This window comes from Topomyia yanbarensis, chromosome 2, assembly GCF_030247195.1.
Source record: "Topomyia yanbarensis strain Yona2022 chromosome 2, ASM3024719v1, whole genome shotgun sequence".
Taxonomy (NCBI): Eukaryota; Metazoa; Arthropoda; class Insecta; order Diptera; family Culicidae; genus Topomyia; species Topomyia yanbarensis.
This window is the reverse complement of record NC_080671.1, coordinates 25756800-25781567: the sequence shown is the minus strand read 5'-3', so window position 1 is coordinate 25781567 and position 24768 is coordinate 25756800. Positions and strand designations below refer to the sequence as shown.

At 36.1% G+C, this 24768-nt stretch overlaps 1 protein-coding gene across 4 annotated transcripts in view; it reads right to left on the bottom strand.

Moving 5' to 3' along the window:
• LOC131678825 (stress-activated protein kinase JNK) overlaps nucleotides 1–24768 on the bottom strand; it is a 324602-nt gene that overhangs the window by 290632 nt on the left and 9202 nt on the right. The window lies entirely within an intron of this gene.

The window sequence follows — 24768 nt, the reverse complement described above, 5'->3', positions numbered from 1 at the left end:
AATTTAAAGTAGTATTCATTTGGAAAAGCAATCAACTGCTTATTGCACAGTAAAAATGTTCAATTTCTTTCTAATTTGAATGTGATTTGATCAAAATGATGGACAAGTGCAAGAAAATGACTAAATTTATTGTAATAAAACTGTGGAATCGTGCACTATGCTATATTTCACCCTAAGGAGGAAAATTTGGTAAAAACCAAAATTTCTCACTAGGGTGAAAATTTGTTGGTAAAAACCAGTCTTTGTACAGGAGGCCATAAATCCTTATTTCATACTTAGTTGCGTTTCGGCTTCGCCTCATCAGAAACCGAGACTAACTTATTGTCGGAATAGATTAGCGCCGGCTTGACGCAAATCCCTTAAAACTAGAACACACTTTGTGTTTCAATCGAACGACTGATCAAACGTGATGTCCCGTTCGAGCAGAAGTTCTGTTTATGCAGATGAGACACAGTGAAGCCGAAACTTGTCTTGGCTTAGCAGGCCTATGCGAAAGCACTATGCTAATAAGTTAGTGTCGGTTTCTGATGAGGCGAAGCCGAAACGCAACTAAGTATGTGGAATCGTGATTTTTCTCGGTAATGAACGAAACCAAAAACTATTCAGTGGAAGCCAAAATTAGTATTTCAAAATCAGGTGCTCAAATTTTGACCATTAAAAGGAGCGTATTTTTGGAATTATATGAAACTGAAACTTTTTAACAAACATTCCTTAAATCTCATTATAGGTACGCCCACCTTTCGAATTGACATTTTGTCCAACGTTTTCTCGCACTTCCTGTTCTCAATCTGGGTATTTATAATTCTCGACTTCTGGACTCGAACATCTCTCACCACTGCACCATGGACCTCAAATCGATTTTTTTGGTCGAAAATCCAGAACTTATAAACCGTTAGTACTAGACTTTCAGTGTCTTTGGAACAAATTCTCTACAATAAGTGCTCTTCATTTTGGGGAAAACAAAATTAGGGTGGCCCTCTCGATTTTTGAAATAAAAAAAAATTATCTCCTGAATGAAAAAAGATAGGAGAATATGAGAAATGTAGAGAAATAATTTTGAGTAACTTTGCTGAAGACGTCGAAACTCTATCTTCAACGGTTTTTATTTTACAGCAATTTACCTTGTTCCGTTTAGGGTGGCTCTTAAAAATTCAGTTTTTTTAATATAACTTCTTTGAAGTTGATTTCTCGTAAATGTCGACTTCAGACAAAAGTTAGCTCTTACAAATGCGCACATTTCCTCTTCAGAGGCCAACTCATTAACTTTTATATAAACAGAGTTATTGACGATTTTATGCTCAAAATTCGACATTTTCTAAGCTAAATAACTCCGAAGGTGGCAAAAAGTGGCAATCAATGTTATTACCATCTGATAGTACTTTATAAACACTACAAAATAAGGGGTACATAATTTGTCTCCCAGCAACTGATCATGTGAAATGTTTGCTTATAAACTACCTCTGTTCCATGAGCCAAAAATCGATTTTTTGTTGAAAATCCAGTTCTTATATCCCGTAAGTGCTAGACATTCAGTGTCTTCAAAAGAATTTCTTCACAATAAGTGCGCTTCATTTCGGTGTAAAAAACAGGGTGGTTTTCTTGCTTTTTGGAATGAAAATAATTTCTCCTGAATAGTAACAATAGAAGTAAAAAGACATACTGAAAATTTAAAAATATCATGTTTGAGTAACTTTGTTGACAATTCCTTAAATATCGTCCGAGGCTTTTATTTTACGGCATTTTCCATTATTTGGTTTAGCTTGACCTTTAAAAAAATAGTATTTCAATAAAATACTTTTGAAGTCAATTTTCCAAAAAAATTGAAATTTCGTTCTGATAAGTGCCTATTTTTTCTTTGGAGACCAACTTATTAGTTTAAAAAACTAATATGGGATCATCAATAAATGACGTAGCATTATATGGAGGAGGGGGAGTATTGTATTTTGTGATGATGTGTGACGACAGAGGGGCAGGGGGTCATGTCGTGCTGCGTAGCTTTTTTGAAGGGGACTAACTAACACCGTTTTTCATTTTTTTATATTTTTCGTGGACAAGGGGGGGGGAGAATTACCATCAAGCTACGTAATTGGGGGATGTTAAAAATCACTAAAAAATGCTACGTCATTTATGGATCGTCCATATAATGATTTTCTCAGTGGTAAATTTTTTTCTGTGCGTTTCAACAATTTCTACTCTGATAAATTAAAGTACCTTTTAATGCATAGAAAACTGCCCATTTTGAATAAAAGTAGAATAACCCACTTAATGGGTAAAGAGCTTGTACGTTAACCTGGTTACGTTTCACCTATTGTTTCTTGTGGAAAACTTACAACGAAATACGTAAAAAATACCCATTAATGAAAATCGTCCCAGTATGAAAAATACTGAAAATTTATATTATACAACACCAGTTTTACATTATTTCCCTCGGTGAAAAGTTTAAGAATCCTGATAGAATCTCTGTCCTAAAAGCCTAAAATCAACATAAAAACTGTCACTTGACAGAATTCCTGAATCTTTCAGAGCAGTCGAAATTGTTGAATTATCGCATATTTGCACCATCCTTAGTAGTCTAAACTTCCGTTTTTAATATGTAGGTTATCTCGCTTGAAGTAATTCATAAAGGACCCATTATTAGCATCAATTAATCCATCGACATAACCTCATCGAGTTATTATGAAATGGATTAGAAGTACTCATTGTTAGAAGCAGAAAAGTAGTACCCAAAATTGACAGCTCGAATCACTTCCGAAAATAAGCAATTTATATTGACATCATTGATAAAGTTTTTTTTGCCGCGTATGGAAAATAACTCCGAAGTAGGAGGCTGCCAATCTATCCGTTTGGTAATAGTAAAAAATACTAATAATGAGAGCTGAACAGCTTATCCCCCAACGTACATTCACGTGGATTTTTTTTTTGTTAATTTCCAAAGACAAAAAAATGTATTTTGGGAAACTATTAGAGCAAATTACAGTTAGCTGAAACAGAGGAGGTAATATAATTAATAAAAGACAAATAAATCATTAATGCTAAACAAAGGGTGCTTCCTTTACAGTAAATCTGAGCCAGGGCCGGCGGAAAGCGTGGGTAGTACTACCCACTCGAAAATAACCGAGTGGGTAGTACTTACCCACTCGAAATTTTGAACCATTTAAAAAAATTTAGATGTGCAACGCATGTATCTCGCACTACACACATTTGAAAACATCGATGTACCATAATTCCAATTGCATAAATAACGTGACTTAATGTGAATGTAATGTAAGAGTGCGCATTGCGAAAAGGGAAAAAATCATTACTAAAGGACCCCTCACCCTATGCTTTCTACCCACTCGGGCGTAAAAAGTTTCGCCGCCCCTGACCTGAGCTTTCAATATATTGTAATACGTTGATAATAATTTCTTTTTTGCCATGCGAATAAAACGTATGCCATGCAAATACTCCAAACATTCATTTTATAAACCGTTGTCCGAAAACCACATGTTTTATGTACAATTTCACTCCACGAAACAAGTTTAGAATAACATGTTTCGAGAGTACCATTAAATTTGATTTGCATTGGAGATCCGGATATGTGTATATAAGAACGGCGACTATGATTAATATATATTTTAAGTACGAATTTAGATGAATTCCGCATACATTCTCTATAACAGAAGGAGTTTATAAGCAAACATTTCACATGAACAGTCGCTAGGAGACAAACCATGTACCCCTTATTTTGTAGTGTTTTTGAAGTACTATCAGTTGGTCATAACATTGATTGCCACTTTTTGCCACCTTCGGAGTTATTTAGCTTAGAAAATGTCGAATTTTGAGCATAAAATCGTCAATAACTCTGTTTATATAAAAGTTAATGAGTTGGCCTCTGAAGAAGAAATGTGCGCATTTGTAAGAGCTAACTTTTGTGTGAAGTCGACATTTACGAGAAATCAACTTCAAAGAAGTTATATTAAAAAAATTGAATTTTTAAGAGCCACCCTAAACGGAACAAGGTAAATTGCTGTAAAATACAAACCGTTGAAGATAGAGTTTCGACGTCTTCAGCAAAGTTACTCAAAATTATTTCTCTACATTTCTCATATTCTCCTATCTTTTTTCATTCAGGAGATAATTTTTTTATTTCAAAAATCGAGAGGACCACCCCAATTTTGTTTTCCCTAAAATGAAGAACACTTTTTGTAGAGAATTTGTTCCAAAGACACTGAAAGTCTAGTTCTAACGGTTTATAAGTTCTGGATTTTCGACCAAAAAAAATCGATTTGTGGCCCATGGTGCACTGTGAGGCCATTTACCACGTGGACAAAAAACTTTTTCTTATCCTCGGTAGACATGAGTGGAGTATTACTGTATCTCTCCCGCAGTGTCTAGGTGCGCCATTAGAATTTTTGTCGGACATTAGTTATGAAATTTGCGTTTCGATTTCGTCTCTTCAGAATCCGATACTAACTTAGTGACAGGACTATGTTAGCGCCGGATTGACGATAGCTCCAAAAACAAAATTTCTATCGGAAATTTCGATCAAAAGAGTTCATTTTCCAGGGAAGATTTTGATTTTCCCTAATGAAAATCGTTCAAACATCAACAATATTTCTTATGGTTAGAGTCATTTGTCATAAAGTCATTCGGGAAATTGAATTCCGCTGAAGGTCATCTGTCATAACAAACATTTGACATAATTTTTTTTCATACTGTGTTGCGTTTCGGCTTCGGCTCATCAGAAACCGACACTAACTTATTGTCGGAATAGGGTGAAATATAGCATAATTATTTTTTTTATCTTCAGATAAACCTCTCCATGTCCATGTTCTTTATAAAAAATAATGTTTTTAAACAGCTATAACTTTTGGTTTAGGCAAGATTTGTGCGCAAAAACAATTTTTACTAATAAATGTTACTATTACCTTTTATTTGAGCGCTAACAGTTAAAAACATTAGCTCTATAACTGAATTTATTGCAATTAGTCTGATTGGATTTCTATAGAACAGTACTAACAGGGACAATTTAAGCATTCGTCGAAAAATGATTGATATATCTGTGTTATTTTGAAATATTATTGAAAACTAGTAAAACTTACCAATTTAGACTGCCTTTGACAACGTTTTTCACGCTATTGATCTTTTGTAAATATTCTAAGAGAACAACGTTAACATAGAGCATATTCCAGCACTGCTAGGAATGAAAAAGGTTTTTCAGGCTTCTTTACCCCACCATTTTGAAGAAAAAATACACACCTAGAAAAAATCGTGTAAATTTACGTCTCCTAACCCTGACATATACGAGCATCAAAAATGACTTAGTTTTACGTTTGATTCCAATTTTACATGACATTGAATTTCGTAAAGCACGTAATTTTACTTTACGTATGGCGTTTGTTCTGAATGGTAATAAGTGTAATTTTATGTCATTGAGCATGTAAAATATAAGTTTCATGTAAAATTAAACGGAACACAGTTATTTTTCGTCAATTAGTGAATTACGGCTTGTTTAATTGTGTCATGTTTGCAATTACATCAACAATAAAATTCAGAATTTTTTTTGTGTGTAGTTTTAGAACCCTATATGCCTTAGAGAAAAGTTGAGCATGAAAGGGTTAATATTATTTGGCATATTTTCTTATTGTGCGTATATTAAGAGTTTTTTGGCGTAATTTCGAGTGGGATCACATTGCAGGTCATTTGGCACAAACATTTGTATTTTCAGAGAAACAATGCAATTTTAATACCTTTTATATTTTTTCCTAAATGTACCATACCTAAAGCTGCATTCATTCATTTTTGCATCAATCCATTAAAAAGTATAAGTGTTACATTTTTTTCGAACCGTGCAATGTCTTGGAAATCTGTAAGAATTTGAGTGACAACATGTTTTTGTTCATTCTAATTCATCTCGCTTAAATAGGTACTACAATGATAATTTAACAACACATATACACACGTTTCTAATAGAAAATCATCTCAGGAATTCAACGGTGTATTTCGATTTGAGAAATAATGATTATTTAAAATGTTACCAATGAAATCAATATAACTATGTTGTTTAACGCGGATTTATTTACATTCGGAGTGCCGTATTTTTATCGGTAAAAGCGTGTGGAAGGATCTCATCTAATACAACTAACGTAGAATTTTATCGAGCTTTCATAGTGTCATTGCGCCGTTTTGCACCGAAGGTTGATATTTCGTCGCTGTTGTGCTATCTTATGACAAACGCCATTTTGGGGTAAACTGAGTTAGATATGCCACATTACTTGTTTGAAAAATCTCTACAAAGTGGCGTTTTCAGAATTTAGAAATTCTACTTGGTTACTTAGATATAGCTAGAAACATGATGAGAAATTGTGAGTTTTTTGCTTCAAATCACTATATCTAGGAATTGGCTCAAGTTATATTGAAGTTTTAGACGGTTTTATGTGTGAAAATGTCTGAGGCACACAATGGCATAAACATTTTCGAAAGAAAATTATACGAGTTGTGAGAAAAACACAGTTTTAGTTTTGAGCTGGAAATAAAATATATTTGGCAACACTGTAATCAAGAATAACAATTTTTTCTAGATTCCCTGACTCATTTCCTTCAAAATGCATTTCACCGATTGTTTATAGACCATATGAACGCAAAGATGTGAAAAAAAGTTAAAAATTCATGATTTTCTTCTATGGAAAATTTTCCATGCACGATTATGACACGTCATACAAATTTTGTCATCAATACACGCCTATGACACGTGTGAGTGCGACTTTTGTTTACATTCATAGTACACACTCGCAACATAGTCAACCGATCTTCGTAATATTTGAGAGATTAATGCAGAATAGATAGAAGCATCAATTGTCTTCTTTGGATTGTTTATACCATTTATAAGTTTCAAGATATTCAATCTCAAACTTTAAAAATCGTTTTTCTCGAAATGTGCTAAATGGCGCTTGTCATAAGATAGCACAACAGCGACGATTTGATCATTTGTAAAATTGGCTTTTTTCCGTGGAGACGCATGGTATTTTTTGATTTTATGAAGTTTTGCCTTATTATTCACCGGTGGATTTCTTTTTCTGAACACTGCTTGTAAATTCAGTATTGAGCGGCTTAGCCGCAGTATGCATCGTATGAGCTAATGGGACTAGAGCATAGTAGGACATGATTCGAGATCTTCATCAAAATCAAATAACCTGTCATTTTTAATAGCTTTGGCGACAGCTATAAATAAATAACCCAATAAAACAAGAATTTAAGACATTCTCTCAAGCACCTTATTTTTTATAAATATTCGCTATCTTTTACAAATATTCTAAACGTATACGTTCATAAATTAGTACATGAGAATCATCTCTTAAAGAGCTATGAAGGGATGATTTTTATACGATGGTATCCAGATTGGACTGAAGATTTACAAACAAATGTATAAAATTACATCATGTTTTATTCACCAGATTTCGATAAATTGGAACCACCCTAGCTAAATCGTTACCAAGGACCACCCTAGGAAATCGAAATGTTTCTGTTCGGTTACGAAGTATTCACTTTTGCGAAATTTAAACAAACTTTTGGAACCACCCTAGACTGTGTAATTTTTATTTTAGCATCCTAATTTAATCAAAATCGAGTTCAGCACACCAAAATTATCCTTAGATGATATTTTCAGTAAGTTTAAACTACTTTTGATGTTTTGCTCAGCTTTTGTATGGAGTGGATCCACTGTGCAATGATGTGGCACAATTTTAAACTGCGTCAGAAGTACAGTCTTTTGGCTTAATTTTGAATAGACATGATATGACGGACAGTTGGCATATTAATGTTTATACCCTAGTAACAATTGTGGTTTTATGATACTCTTGAGGATCTTCTCAAAACTTGTGCGTTCTAAGTGTAGTGTGCTAAAAAACTTGATTTGCTACTTGGCTACCCACGAAAACACTAATTTAACATAGTGGTCGTTTGGAATTTGGCCATAATTTTGAATTTTGTCGTTCTGAAGTTTTCTTTTCTGGGCATATGTTGGTTGAATATGTAACATCTCAAGGCTTGGGCTTTTCTGGTTTCTAGTTATAACAAACATAATTGGTTAAGTATGTGGAAAGAATAGCTCATGATTTAAAGAAGGAAACAAAAATTGTTGATATCGATGAATCAATGATACGAGTTTTATAATAAGCACTATGATACATCACGTCTCCTGCAGTACCCGTGAATAATCCTAACAAATTATGACTGATCCTCCACAATGAACTGACCATAGAACAGTCATATTCAATCTTGTGAGTTACAAGAAGCATCAAGCAACAATATGGAACTTTTTAAATGTTTTAAAAACATCCATGTTTTGGAAAAGATTCAAGACGTTTTTACTATAATTTAAAAAAAAACAGCGCTAACTATTTTGCGTTTCGACTTCGTCTCAGGACTAGTGGTTTGCTCCGAAATACAAATAGTGTTGGAGCTAGTGTCCATCCGGCGCTAGCTTAGTCCTGTCACTAAGTTAGTGTCGGATTTTGATGAGACGAAGTCGAAAAGCAATGTCCATAACTGATTTAGCACTAAGTAATTTTTATGACTTCATATCCTACTTTCATGTGGGATACGCATTACGACGAAAACGTGTGTGACACATATTAACAAAATGAGACATCACTCGGACTCATATGAACAAGATTGAGAGAGAATCTTTTGCCTTCTGCTTGTAGTAGTTGGGTGTCTTAAATTTACCGAAAATAGTCGACAAAATCTATACAGTAAAAATGAGACGGAAATTTTTTTGAACATCATGAGAATTTCAAAAATGAAACTCAATCAATGTTGAAAAGAAGGTTAAATATGCTTCGAAATGTATTTACTGGAAAGGTAACTAATATCAGATAAAGGGAATTTTTTTTTTAAATTCTGTTTTCTTGTTGGGCACATTTTCGGCGCGGCCAGTATTTTGACTGCGTGGTAGGCTTTTTGTCGTTTGGCACAACATGGTGTATACACATTATTATAACATTATTAATTTTAGGCATTCTCATTTTTAAATTCCATTTTGATGGTACAATCTGTAACCCCACATTTATTGTAGAATTTTTTATTAATATTATTTAATTATTAATGTTGAGTGGCATAGTAAAATTTACTCAAAAAGAGGAGAGAGGAAAAAAGAAATGCGAAGACGGCAGAAAAAAGAAAGAAGACAGAAGGGGAGAAATGCGAAGACGGCAGAAAAAAGAAAGAAGAAAGAAGGGGAGAGGAAAGAGAGTAGAGAGAATGGAGAAGTGAGAAGAGAGAAGGGAGAAGGGAGAAGGGAGAAGGGAGAAGAGGGAAGAGCGAAGAGAGAAGAGAGAAGAGAGAACATAGAGAAGAGAGAAGAGAGAACAGAGAGTACAGAGAGAACAGGGAGAAGAGAGAAGATAGAAAAGAGAAGAGAGAAAAGAGAAGAGAAAAAAGAGAAAAGAGAAGAAAGAAGAGAGAAGAAAGAAGAGAGAAGATAGAAGAGAGAAGAAAGTTCCGTATCATCGATGTGATGATACGCAAGTGTTTAGAAATGAACAAACTATGAATTTTAATCCATTATTGAAAGAAATTTTGCAATTCATTCAATTGTTATTTGTCGAATGAATAAAATTTCTGCATTTCTATGATTTTTAGTAACCTTTTAGGAGAATAAAAAATTCAGAACTTTAGATTTTTGTTTATTTCGTTTTTATAGAGCTTTAAATTCGCACCTTTTTTGGGTGAGAAAAATCTCTAACCCTATGTGAGGGGTTCCGAATCGAACCTAGGTGAACTGCGAACAAGGCAACAAACTATGCTATGCTTGTACCTCTAACTGGTGTCAATTGTAACCAAGTGTTGAGCGAAACTATGTAGGCCATCGCATTGAATTCTAAGTTATTTGCTAAATAATTGAAATTCCTGCACAAAATGTTATTTTTTTTAAAATATTGATCCTCCCAGAAATAGTAGCTAGCAATCTTATTTGTGTGTTGTAGTTTGAGAGAAAAAAAATGTTCAAAGAATTCAGTCTCCGGATGATCGGATTAGTAGTTTTTCCACGAATTATCGAAGTACGGATAATCGAGTCAGTGGATAATCGAACCGCTCCATGTTGGTTTATTGTTTATCTGACGATTTTGCGTGGAATATGCGTGAGTAATACGCATAGTGGTGTTTGAGTGGACTTACAGCATGTTTAAAGATATTTTTCGGTATCGTTTATAGAGGTATGTCAGCCCCCAAATTTGTCTATCCTGGATTTTTCGCCTTTGGTCCAATTTAGTCAGCCTAATGAATTGGACCAATTTTGAAGTGCATGAAGTATTACAATGTCTAGATTTTGGAAATTGGTGTGATGAAAGGTTGTGGCATGCATTTCGAAAGATTGTTTTGGTTCATGCATAAACTACGACAGGTTTAGAAGAATTTAAAGAAATTGTTTGGGATTCAGTTTATGACAGAATTCCCAAGTGGAATTTTTGGACAAAACCAAAGGACACAAGATCAAACATAAAGTATGTTTTGGTTACTGTTTCGGATTCTAGCACCAACCGGGTGTCTAGTTAGACGATGTATCTAAACTAGTACCCAAATTAGCACTAGTTGGACACTAAAATCCAAAAAGTCACACGTCTTGCGTGAACACTAAACAACTGGCTTATAGGGTTGTGGTACCGGTAATACCGGTACCGAAAATCCCGGGAATACCGACTCATTTTTGGTACCGTAATACCGGTACTGAACAAAAGCCAGTACCGGTATTTTCGGTACTATACATTTTTTTATGACAAATATGTTAACTCTGCAGGGGGATCTGTTTCAAAATATCGGTCTGCAAGATAACGTTTAATTATATTAATTTGCCTTCTAGATAAATCGTTGAGATAACACCTTTGTGTGGGAATGAGGTGGGGCCATCATCATAATAATTCTAGAAGTTAAAGTTTTATTAGCGACATTCTGATTGGTTTCCATTATTCACTGGGTGGCGCGTAATAAGACTCTGGTCTAAGTCATGTCTGTATTTGGTTTGCTCTTAAACCTTTATCTATAAAAGAACGAACAGCGATTTAGCAGCTAACAGTTTTAGACTTGGTGAACTGCTTCAAATGGGGCCATTTGTAATTATCGGTGATCGCAAAATTCAGCAAAACTCCATAGTTTACAGGAAAGCAAGGAGCCTTGATATGCATTAGAGAATAGTAGGCAAACGACATAAAGGTCGAAACCAATTTTCAGAAAAGCAAGAGAGGAAATGCAATTAACCTGCTCGAATTTACTGCCATTTTCGCTTTGATTTACTGTTGTTAATAGGGTTTCATACATTTACCATCTGTTCAAGTCGAAGAAAGTCGCACCACTTAGCAGTTATTGATTTCAAAGTGGCCTAGATTTCGAAATAAAAGAAGGTGCCCTATACGAAAAATATCTTCTGTGAAATGAGTCTTGCCATTCCGAAGCAATTAAAAACAATAAACATGTTTTTTGATCAGCACAAATCAATAATCGGAGGATGAGATCATCAGTTTGTGCATTCAATTTCTGTTTGAAGCTTTTTTCGAATTTTTTAAAAAATATTCGAGTACCGGTACTTTACCGGTACTACCGGTACTGAGGGCTTCAGTACCATAGTACCGGTTCTCGCCAAAAAGGGTCGGTACAGCGAACCCTACTGGCTTATATCGAGTGATGCCTCGATAGTAAGCACAGTGCTTCTGTTTGCCGACGAGGAATGTGTACCGAAACTGTCTTTTGGTGTAGGAACCAAACGCCTGGTACTATGCAAAATTCTCAAGTAGGAAAATTTTTGGACAAGACCAAATTTTTGCGTATAAGGACACAAGACCTAACATAAATAAACACAAAAAACATAGTTTATGTGAGGTCTTGTGTCCCTATGCGCAAAAATTTGGTTTTGTCCAAAAAACTCTGTCATCATGAAGCGGTGCCGTTCATGTGAAATAATGAACTTCTTTCTAATATCCCAGATTTTAAAAATCACGAATCAATCAGGCTATGTAAATGATCTCGAGCACCAAATAATACTGGTCAATATGGTCTGTCCAACTAAATCACCCCATCGAAATCCCATCGAACTTCTTCAAGTTGCATAGGATCGGCTTAGTTTAAAGTGATCAAAATGCGATGGAAATGATGCAGAATATTTGAGGATAGCTAAAATATAAATACATAGAACACAAGCTTTTATCAATTCAGAAGTAACCTTCATAATCAACATAAGAAATAAAAATGATATAAGATCTTTTCACTACACTTTCAAGTTGTTCCTATTCATTTGATATTTTTTGAATGTCCTAGTGATTCAGTTTTAATAGCAGTAATTGTCATAAATAATTTTACATGTACATATAACAAGAAGATAATTTGAGTTCTGAAATGCAGTATTTCATATAAACACTAGCGCCATGAAATGATATAGTATAAAAATGGTTATATGCACGTGGTCATGACCTGATGAACAACTTTAATGAAGACACGACCTTTGTAGACTGTTCAACAGTTGAAATTAAACCAGTTAAAAATGTACAAACTAATATCTAGTGCTACGTAATGACAGTTTCGAACCAAACACATCACCATCATGACGATATTCGCCTTCTAAACAACTTCGCTGAAGACGCGGACACTCAAGGTAGTCTGGTGGTCAAAGTCAAGTTCTAAAATTTATAAATTTCGATGTTCACGGGAGCTGTAGGGGAACATGGGGAGACTTGACCAGGTTTTCAGCTAAACCTGCATAAATCTCTAAAAAAGCCTCAAAAGTCAATGAGATATAAAGATGCAAAGTTATTGTGCGTGGTCATGATTTTTTGCAGAATTTTTAATTTAATTTTTGAAAAGTTACAAAAGTTTTTCTGTGATCGTAATCATAACAAAAAATAATGACATAAAACATACTGTAATTATTTTTTCCATATTCTCGAGTTCCTTAGGTAGCAGTAAAAAATATAAAAAGGGTTGCATTTAATAAATTTCGATTTTTTTTAATGCATTTCTTTTTAAGGATTAACTGTACTGCACATTGCATGTTCACACGTCACAAAATCAGTCCTACCACTGGCAACTTTATTTACTTATACTAAAATATATAGACTTATGTTTGGGGTGGGATTTTTTTTTATGCTGTGATTAACATTAACAGTAGATACCAAAGCATAGTAAATATCAGGAAATTGTGTATCTTTCTTCAGCTAATTGCCACTTGGTAAGTCTCCCCATAAAATCTTGGTCAAGTCTCCCCAAAAATTAGTTATTGCGTTCAATGTCATGCAAATTCTAGTAATAACTATTCCAATGCTCCAATTTATTTAAAATCATTTCACTGCTTCATAAGGAATAAGATGATATATTAGTACTTTAATAGTAATTAGTAGTCGAGTAGATATGTTCATACGAAGTTTGATAAAAAATTGCATCATTTAATGCAAATTTATTAATCATGTAATATTTTCTGTACGGAAAGCATTTTTCATTCCAAACTTTTAAAATTGCCTTAAGGGCTCGAAACAAGCATAAAAATATTCCTGAAAAAAAAAATTAAGAACCGAATAGAAGACGCCATAGCTAAAAATAGAATTTTGCACTTGGTCAAGTCTTCCCATGTTCCCCTACCGTCGTTGAATTCCATGTCAAACAGCTTGCTATCCACACGAACTTGGTTAGGAACTAGGTTAAGTGAACGAGATGAAACAATTTGAAGTCCTCAAACTCACATGTACGGTAGCGCCATGTAGCGACAGAATTCTAAACTGAAATGTTCACGGGTTTGGCCTAAAGAACAACTTTGCTGAAGAGAGCAAATATGTAATCAAGATTTCCAGGTACTGCATCTTGAATTCACCCTTTCTTGCGCGTCGTGAGTCAGCTGCTAAGAATTCTATCACTTATTGAAGAATTGTTCAGGATCAAGCAGTTCTAACAAACGTTCTTATTTGAAAAGCGGCAATAATATCGACGCACCATCCGTACATACACAGTATGTACACTAACATGTACTGGAAGTTGTAGTATGCAATTGGCTGGATCTTATGGTTGGAAGGAGATTCGCTGTCCCTTCGTATTACGTATAAATGTCTCAATTTATGGATCCGACCTTTTGTGGTCCTCTATACAGCAATAATTTAATCTGTTATCATGCACAGGTACTTATGTCATCATCATCATAAACCCACCCCTCTGTTCATTGTTTGTTTTTTAACTACTCGGTGAGCGTACATGACATTTACTAATCATCGTATTTTTCGGAGTTGAATATTTTGTTCCTTTCTTCCAGGAGATATGATAAAGTGCGTTTTTTGGGAAAAGTTAATAGTAGATGCATGATAATGTTTGATTATCCGGGTTTCCAGGCTAGTGGCTTCGAAACTATCACCATGTAAAAAACACTGGTATCCTGTTAAAAATTGTGTGTGTTCAGATATAGCGAATTTTATGTTTTGCTTTCGGAATAGTAGCGTATGAAGATTATGAAACTGTACTTCAATTGCGCTATCAACGGATTATACAGGGTCCCTACATTAAGAGCATTTATGTCTAACGACGGACTATAGATTGTGATAATCAGCAATTCCGTAATCCTCCCTTCAAAAAAGTTAAATGGATTTTCATTCTTGATATACTACTTGTTCATTTTTCGATCTGTTTCCATGTTACATTGTCTTAGTCAATTGTAATGCGACACACTCAACGTACATGTAAAATTCAGATACAAGCTACTTCAAAACCCAAAGTTTCTAACCCTCAGGCAAGTCTTTCCAAATATTGAAGCAAGAAGCTTTTCAACTAGCGCGTTGAAATAAATAAGTCAAGATAGTATTTTATTGCTAACTAGTGGCATTACTCGAGAGATAACAATACGAGATCATTCGGTCTAGCACATCGTTGCAGAGCAGATCTATTGTATCGTGATTTGATTCACACATTCAAACCAACAAAATGCTTCCGCTATTCGACCAGCCCACCACCCTCATATAATCCACCCGACATCCGTGCAAATCAATGGCAGCTGTGTCCAATCATCATCATCATCATCGCCGTTGCCGTCGTCGTTCTCAGTCGCCGATGACGCCTAATCAGAACAGGATTCATATCTTCCTGGTTGAAATTCCCGCACATAAGTACACTCATATTATCAAACTGAAACTCTCCAGTCCAGCTCAGTCTGTATGCCTTCGTTTATAGCCTCTCGAGAACAATTACTTTCCGAGAAAAATCGATTTTTCCCGCAACCACAAGGAAACGCATCCATACTAATACAATACCAAACATACACACACACGGAGACGCCGAAGTTCTATCGTAACAAGACAAACCTGGAAGGATATAGAGAGTGTGGTCCACACATTGACGTCATGCTGCAACACATGATTTCAGTCCACACACCCACGTGGAAAGCGATTTTCCGATTCGGTAATGATCGTGGTGGTGGTAGTTATGTTGGTGGTTTTGTAATGGAAGAGACAACATTACGGCGTCCGGCCGACTGACTACCAGTCAGTCGACAAAAGAACCAGCTAGCATTGGGACGTGAGCTGTGTACTGACTGAATTGCATGGATGTTTTTTTTCATGTCATCAAATTCACGAGCGAAGTTTTTCTCTATGACTTAATGGTACCAGTACGAGATTTTCCAGTTCATTTTCCCGGTTTAATTTAGTACAATATGATAATTTATTCACTTGGATACAATCTATCTTTTCCGAGATATTTATCAGTTGTCATTCTTCATGTTCGCATTTCTATCGAACCGTATTATAAACTTCTGGCCATTATCAGCTAAGTGTGTATGAAAACAACATAGCTATAATGTTACTTTTCCGAACAATCTGTTCTCTGTTCCAACGAAAACATACATTTTGCCAATTTGCCATCTTATCGATTATTATTATATTTATCTTCAGTGTCAGTAGTCACATTGGATTACGTGATTTCTTCGCGAAAATTGATGCTGTGCGATGCTGGAAGCGAAACGTGAATGCTGGCATACGTTGGAACAAAAATGATCCCAGGTGGGTTTCGATGCTTGGCACAGGAACTGATTTAAAATATTGAAGCTGTTTTGCAGGATAACATACTTTCGAATCTAATATTTTCATCGTCTACAACGAAATACAAACCAATTGTATATCGAAAATTGAAATTGTTGATGATGATACCTTGAAACTGTTTAAAAGTTGTTTTCAAGCATAGATTCATTCTTAGTTATTTCTCATTGAAAAGTTCTTCTGATAAAACGAGTTCAGGAAACTTTTTTTCGATTCATCTCCTTATTGTTTTCATAGTTGAATACGTCGGGGCAATAGAATTCAATTTTATAAGTATTTCTGTTGCTTCTTTTGCTATCCTGTAAGAGGTAGATAAGTATTTTTCGTTGTCAAAATTGATTATGATAGAATAGAAGAATGAAATATTTTCTTCCACTCATAGTTCTTCATAGTTCATCTTCACAACTTTTGGCGTGATAAAAAAACCATTCACGAAAATACTCTTTTAATGACTCACTGAGCACAAAATATTATTCCAATAAAACAAAAGTTATATGCATAGATGGTTCAAGCGCAATGGTAATCAACACACTCAGGTTTTTTACGTGAATTTTTGGGCGCTTTTTACGAGGTTTTATTACGCGGATTTGCTAGATTTTTGACGCCATTTTGTAATCCAAGATGGCGACTTCCGATTTAGTGAAATTCGCTATAATCCAATCAATATGGGTATTTTCGGAATGGTCTTGAAGAGTAGGTGCCAGAATTTGCATTAAACCGGAAGTCGCCTACTTGGATTTCAAAATAGCATCAAACATAAATTTATAGCACCTACTCGAAAATACCAATATTGATTGGGATATAGCGAATTTCGCTAAATTGGAAGTCGTCATCTTGGATTTCAAAATGGTGTCAAACAGAAATTTTTGGCACCTACTCTTCAAGACCATTCCGAAAATACCCATATTTATTGGGTTATATCGAATTTAGCTGAACCGGAAGTCGCCATCGTGGATTACAAAATGGCGTCAAAAATCTGTTTCTGGCACGTACTTGTCAAGTCCATTCCGAAAATACCCATATTGTTGAGGTGCGTACCATAAGGAGTCTTCCAGACCCGTCTCTTCCATCTTTCCGAAAATCTAGTAAGTCTTTTGCATTCAAAAGAACTTATAATATTTTTTGCAAAAACCGTGTTAATTGCGAAATCTGTACAAAAAACTTCCAAAAATATTCTAAGTCTTTTGCTGAGAATTTTTTTTACGTGGATTTTAGAATTAACGCGATAACGAAATCCGCACAAAAAAACTGCCAAAATTTTTCTAAGTTCTTTGCATTTAAAAGGACTTAGAATTGTTTCACGAAAAGGTCTTAGTCTTTTGCATTCAAAAGGACTTAGAATAATTTTGCAAAAAACGAGTTAATTGCGAAATCTGTACAAAAAAACTTCCAAAAATATAAGCCTTTGATGAGTTTTTTTACGCGGATTTTCGAATTACCGCGTTTTTTTACGCGGATTTTCCAATTACCACTGTGTTTCCATTTAACGCGTTTTTTTTTCACGCGGTGCGTATCCCCCGCGTAAAAAAACTGGGTGAATTCATCTTATTCATGATTTGGGTAATAGCATCTCGATTTTTACAAAGTTACTGAACAAATTGTACAACAGTTTTTCAGAAACTGACTGACCGATTTTCGCAATCCTGATTTTTATTTTTCGAGAGTTGTCCTACTGGAGCTGTAGAGCTAGGTTCTCGGAAGGGCTCCCCGTCAGAATCACATACTACAATTTGCAGACGAGACAGGCAATGTCGCCCAATAAAACACTGCATTAGGCCAATTGTAGCGGGCCGTGATTCTGAATGTGATATTCATTGTACGGTTCAGGTATGTGCGGACGTAGGGACTCGCGATCGCATGTATCATCGCGAAGGGTTCGAGCATTTGTACGTTAACGTGTTCGATCGCGTGTGCGTTTGTATGTCGCGTGTGCTAACGTGTATGTAACCTCGCGTATATAAAATCTGTTTTATAACCGTGTGCATTTCGCATATTCGCGTGTGTTCTTTGGATAATCGTGCGCGGACCGTGAATCTAATACTGTATATTTGGTGTACGGCTCAGATGCTAAATGAAAGTGAGATCTTCCATATCACGAGTTCCCGGCGATGTCGCCGTAGAGCGTGTGGTCTAGTGGATATGAGCTTTATTTTTTTGATTGGTCCAACTGAATGTATGGACCTAAATTACTAGAATGAAGGCTAAAGATTTCCGGACGTGACCGATTCATGATCGCGCGCGTTTGCGGATTCGCGTTCGTAACTTGGTACTAAAGTACTAAAACGTTCACATAATTACCGGAGTGTTATCAAGTTTGCGCGATAGCGGGCATAGGTGTGCGTAGATGATCACGAAGGGCTTAAGCGTTCGTATGTTGACGTGTTTGTCGCGTGTGCTCGCGTGTATGTGACTTCGCGTGTATAAATTCGATTTTGAAACCCTGCCATTCATATATTCGCGGACCGTCATTCTGATATTTAGTTTGGTGTACGGATCACATTCTGACAGGGAGTGAGTTATCCCATATCACTAGAGTTCCCGGTCATGTCACCATGGAACGTTTTGTCTAGTGGATATGGGAGCAATTTTTTTTTTAATTCTTCAATTTTATTATTTTTTTTTTTAAATTAACATGGACCTAGACTGTTGGTACCAAGGATAGAGACTTCCGGACAATTCCGATTCATGATGGCGCGAACGCGGGAGTTTGTAGATTAACGCTTGAGCGTTGGTAAGTTTATGAGCGCTGAGACGTTAACCTTATCACCGGGGTATAATCATGCTTGCGAGTTGGTGGGCGTAGGTTGTTTAGAAAATCGCGAGGGGTTCTAACGTTTGTACGCTAACGTGATTTTCGAACATATATGCGTGTGTTGTGTGTTCTTGAATGGTCGCGCGAACCGTGAGTCTGATATTAAATTTTCGGTGCGCGGCCAGAATTCTGGCAGAGAGTGGGATCCCTTATATCGATAAGCTTCCCGGTTATGTCGCCATGAGACGTGCCGCCGAATAGGTATGAGCGTATTTGCCCAATTGGTCCAGCTGAAGGCATGGACCCAGGCTTCTGGGATCAAGGGTAGACCTCCGGACATGACCGATTCGTAATCGCGCGCGCGAGGGCATTTTTGTAGGTTCCCGCTTGAGACTGCGTTTGAGAATGTGTGAGTGTTAAGATGTTGGCTATCACCATCTTTGCTGACCCAGCTGAAGGCGAGAGTAGAATGGCAGTATAGGATTCGAAAAGAAGAGATAAAAGACAATATATGAGAGACGCAATAGATAAAACAGGTACAAGATACAGCTAAAGTTATGATCATAACATGAAAGACATATATTAGTACTTCAAACACTACTAATACTTGAATACCCAACCACCATACATAGCACATCCTTTCTCAATTATCTATTTGCTACTAGTTGATTGTTGTTTATGAGCGGGTGAATAGAAGAAAGATAAAGAACAGAAAAAAGGCTCCTATCAGCCCTCCCGGCCTCCTCGATACACCACTATCGAGGCGTATTGTAATCAACATCTTGAAGCGGGATTCTTATATAAGTTTACTTTTAATCTTGCATCATAATGATTGGTGGATTATTAACATAAGAACTAATTAACCTCTAGTAGTAACACTTGGTGCAAATAGAAACCAAAAAGAGCGAAGGGTTCTTATATTTAGATAGTTCTATTTAGTCTATTGTGGCTTGATGATGTTTACAATACCGTCAATCCTCCTGCGAGAGGGATAAAGAAATAGATATTAATAGATAATAGAATAGATAAGATAATAGATAACACAGAAATAGATATTACATGCATCTAAACTACTTTTAGGTGTTTGGTGATGTGGTTCACGTGGATTGGATTTCTTCAAAAACTACGTGTTTCAGTTTATTAAGTTGATCTAGTTGAGCATTAACTAGTGGCTGAACAGTATGTTTAAGAGAAGGTTCCATCCATAAGAGATTGTCATCTCTGTTTCTGAAATCCGATTCGTTATAAACGAGTGTTACTCGCCATCTTCACGAGCCAGAGCGACAGAGCAATTTAAGAGATAAAAACACCCACCTGCATCTCTTATAGATGACAGTCCATCGATCCGAATCGAATGACTCGATCACTATGCTCAAGATCAAATGAGTCTTCGAACAACCGAACCGGCATGTTCCCCCATTTGAAAGTAGAAACATTCATATCAGCCGTCCGCCAAAACACTCGATCGAATGATTATTAGTCATGAGATTCAGAGGTCAATGAACCAGCACTCGCTCGGATCTCCCACTCTTATCGACCAAGCAAGAGTACGCGCCCATTAGGCTCATCACCCAGGCCCAGAGCTTCATGCATTTTAAAGACATTTCACATCAAAAATACAAATTCGATTTGGAAATTTTCCCCTTCTCCTCCCTTTGAGAATTTTTCATTTCAGTTTATATGGGAATTTGCTGTGTGGTCGCACTCTTCAACCCGTAATTCCGGAACCAGAAGTCCAATCAACAAAAAATTCAATAGCAGCCGATGGGAAGGTTGTCAATTGTGCAAATCGGTCCAGCCATCTCATTTTCCGATCTCGACGAGCTGAGTCGAACGGTACATGACTCCCGACCCTCCGGGCCGGGATTAGGTTGACGATTTTTAGAGTGATTGCATAACCTTTCTATATGAGAAAGGCAAAATGGTAGTAGCTGACTGAAGGGTTGTACCATTCATTTCAGATTAAGTTTGTTCAGCCATATCTGAGAAACAGTGGTGACATTTTTTGCACATAAACGCAAACATACATACATACATACATACATACACACAGACATTTTCCGATCTCATCGAACTGAGTCGAATGGTATATGAGATTCGGCTCTCCGGGTTTTGGTTAAAAGGTCGATAGTTTAGAGCGATTGCATAACCTTTCTATATGAGAATGCAGAAAAGTGCAAAAAATTAAGTCCTTTCGGAATCCTAGTAACATTTTTTTTCGATGATACATCAAAACTCAACGTTTCAAGACATTTGACATAAAAAATATGACATTGATTTTTGATATTTCAAAAAAGAAAAAGTTTAGAAAAAAAAATTGTTGCGGCTTATTTGGGAATTTCATACGTGACCGAACGATTCAATCTATATTTCTGGAACCATCAATCCGATTCCTACGAAATTTCATGGAAAACTATGGGGATAATATCCTTTTCATTTGAGACTAATTTCATAAAAATCGGCCGGACCATTTCCGAGAAACTAATGTGAGTTTAGTAATTTTGAACGATGGACATTTTGTATCGATACTGCCGGAACATTTTACGTTGGGCAATGTGGGCAACAAGACTTCGAAAGAATGGTGGGGAAGGGTTTATCGGAGGTGTAGCCAACCGCATTGTATACCTTCCATTTGATTCTTGGTTTATGAAAATCGGTTCAGTCATCACCGAATAAACGATATGATTTTAATTCTGGAATATACCCGAGACCCGGGACTTACGGAATTGTCGATAGTGGACAATAACTTCAAAGAATCTTTAATTGGCCATCAGTGATCTAGATCTGCAAATCAGAGTTATTTTTTGTCCATTTCAGTAGATTTTGAACCTCTGAGATATTCCAGTCGTAACGGTTTATATGGGAAATTACTGTGTTTAACTCCGGAACCTATAGTCAGATCGGCATAAAATTTAATAGCAGATAATGGCAGTGTTATTTCTTTCATTTGAAATCATGTTTGTTCAAATCGATGAAGAGTTCGTTGAGAAATAGACGGGATATTAACTTAGGAATTTGGCAAGTTCCCCGAGGGCATCAAGAACCGTCATAGGTGGCCAATGTGGTCAAAACTACTTCAATTGGCCATTATTAATCTAGACCCGCAAATACAAGTAATGTTGCATACATTTTAATATGTATTGCATCATTTGGATATCATGGTGGTACCAGTTTATATGGGAATTTGCTGTGTGACCGCACTCTTCAACCCGAAACTCCGGAACCGGAATTCCGATCAAAAAAAATTCAATAGCAGCCGATGGGAAGGTTGTACCTTTCATTTGAGACTAATTTTGTGCAAATCGGTTCAGCCATCTCTGAGAAACAGAGGTGACATTTTTTCCGCATACACAGATACACACACAGACATTTTCCGATCTCGACGAACTGAGTCGAATGGTATATGTGAATCGGCCCTCAGGACCTGGGTTAAAAAGTCGATGTTTGGAGCGATTGCATAACCTTTCTATATGAGAAAGGCAAAAAGAGCTATTTTTAGAGAAAAATCGATTTGTATCCCGAAGCACATGTCATATATTATTAGAGTCTTCAGAAAAGTTATGTTTTGCCGTTATCTAAAACTTTCTGGAATATATCAAAACAGAAAAAAATCAAGGTCTAGAAGAAAAAAAATTATAGGTAGCGCACACGTTCACCAAAGTTGTTCAAAATAAATTGCTCTACAAGATTCCGAGCAAAAATATGTTTTTTGAGAAATTTTTCTGAAGACATTGAAAACATGAAAACTTTTCTGAAACTCAGGAAATATTTTTTACCGTCTTTTTCAGTTTTGGGAGCACTGTGCGGCGGTGAATCCAGCGTACGTCGAATGAGAGTTCACCGGCGAAAGAAGCTTTCCCAATACCGATTCTCCTTTGTATTTCGCAATATTTCCATCGAGCTAACCGGTAGGGTGTCAGCGTCAGTCCGGCGATTGCAGGTTGAACGTGCCGTCTGGTTCGCTGGCGCCACGATGACCCATACTCGGCACTCTGTCGTAGTCTAATCGACTAGTCCCCGGTGGTGGATCTAGCTTACTCCGGCGGCGAGTTTCCCGATGGTGATTACTCACCCGAAACCCTTACTCGCTGTTCGTCGCTCTAATTCCGCTGTAAGCCAAACTCATGGGATCTATTAAGTATGACTAAATCGTTAGATTTGGGTCAATGATGTCTTCGGAGAAATTTGTGAACATTACAAGTTCTTTCCTGTGGTGTTGTTATTTTGATGATTAATCTATCTAAAAGTGAGATATATACCAACTTTCTTGCAAGTGCATATATTAAAATTATGTCCTCGGCAAATTTGTAAAGCAAGCTTTTGCCAACAACTTTGCTGAAGACACAAAGTCTTCATCTTTGATATCTTGAACATTATTGCTGGTTGTTTGTGGAGTTAAAGCCAGTTCATTAATATTACTTTTGAAATATCATTCTGACAAGTTCGGTATGTCCCGTGAAAAGGACAAATTTTCTATACTAGGGGAGACCGGGGCTAGTGGGCGGTGTTTTCAGTTCTCATTTCTTACCGCTTTGATGTTGCTAGATTTTTCAAAACAGAACACGTGGCATGGAAGGGCAGACTGTTGGCAACATCTCTGAATTTTATTGAAATGTTTGATGCATTGTCTCCATTTTTAGAGACAAAAATATGTGACGCGGAAAACCCGCCAACTTACCCCGACCCCGGGGTAAGTTGGCGGTATGTACAGATACACCATAAAATAATCAGTCAAATGGAGAATCAAATACTTCATGGGTCCCTTTGGAACGTGCTAATTGTCTTCTCAATAAAACTATATATTAACCGACATTTGCTATTATATTTCAGTCTCAATACCCAGGAATATTGACTTTGACGCAAACTTCCTATTCAAAAGCAAATTTTCGAAATGCTTCATGCAATTGGCCGGAATAAATGTCTCCTACATTGGCGAGATACACAAGAAAAAGATTTTCTTACTTTGGAGTGAATTCCAGAAATAAACGACTTTTTTGCACTGTAAATAGCACCGCCAACTTGCCCCAACCGCATATTTTATAAAAAACAATTTAAAAAATAACTTTTGCTTGTGGATAGTTGTAATATCTATACGGATACTGAAAGCTCATTTCACGCACTGTCGAAAAATATAATCATTTGCGAAATAGATTTAAAATCACCCTACACAACACAAAGTGTTTAAAATTTAGGAAAATTACTTGGTATGCTCGAAAACACAATATCGCCCACAACTTCTACAAAACAGAATGTTTTGCAACCAAAACACATTGGATAATGGGTTTCACATAACTTAAGGTACATAACGAGGGGTAGCGCTATATGTGTAATAGAAACGGAGAAAAAGGGATTCCGCCAACTTACCCCAACCGCCAACTAGCCCCGGGTTCCCCTACATCAACGGCTTATCTCGTGTATTTTCTAAATTATTGTGCAATTAAAAAAAACTATTTTAAATGGTGATTGGTGATTGGCGTGGAATCGGCTGAGTTTATGTCAATAGTTAGGACTACTTATCAAAAATGGCAAGGTCTGTCATTTGCTGCTATGATTTTTGTGATTAATCCTCCTATAAGTGAGATTTTTCAACAATTTTTTTTTCTGCTGAAAGAAATGAGCTATCGTGTTTGGAAAAGTTGTGGATATTACTTTCATTAGTATTTTTTTTTTGAATACATGAAGTCTCTTCTTGTAATGCTAAAGAAGTTATAGCTCGTTATATTTGGATGACCCCAAAAATATTTTTTTTATTAAATATCTTTTCAATTATCATTCCTACGGGGTTCACATATTCTACGAAGTAATTTCAATTATCAAAATACACAAATAACGCATAATTTTTCATATCTCGAATATTTTCGAAGAACATTTAAAAAAAATGGTTTTATTTTCAAATCATCTATAACTCTACTGAAGACAACGAGATACAAGTGAACTCTTTTGAGTTTAATAGGGTTGATGCAGCATTTCTAATTGCAACTA